This window comes from Sinocyclocheilus rhinocerous, unplaced genomic scaffold, assembly GCF_001515625.1.
Source record: "Sinocyclocheilus rhinocerous isolate Xijiao unplaced genomic scaffold, SAMN03320098_v1.1 scaffold1107, whole genome shotgun sequence".
NCBI classification, from domain to species: domain Eukaryota; kingdom Metazoa; phylum Chordata; class Actinopteri; order Cypriniformes; family Cyprinidae; genus Sinocyclocheilus; species Sinocyclocheilus rhinocerous.
The window spans coordinates 252,843-253,244 of record NW_015647084.1 but is presented as its reverse complement, the minus strand read 5'-3'; positions in this window follow the sequence as shown (position 1 = coordinate 253,244).

Genomic DNA, 402 nt, shown 5'->3' with positions numbered 1-402 from the left:
CACTTTCATATCTTTTAAAAACTGCTATAAAAACCTCTCACTTCTTTACTTTGCTGAAGTTGCTTTACATAAGAGAAAAATGATGATGAATGAAGCTTTCATCTAAAGTGAATTGCTGACGGCCCCTCAGACTTGGGGACCAATTCATTTGCTGCCAAGTTGCAATGTGCTGAGATTATTCTTTCAGATGTATAGTAAGAACTTGGAGACTTTTGGAAAGGACACTTTTTGACAAATATCTATCTATCTATCTATCTATCTATCTATCTATCTATCGATGTATGTACTTACCTGTCTGTCTATCTATCTATCTATCTATCTATCGCTGTATGTACTTACCTGTCTGTCTTTCTATCTATCTATCTATCTATCTATCTATCTATCTATCGCTGTATGTACTTA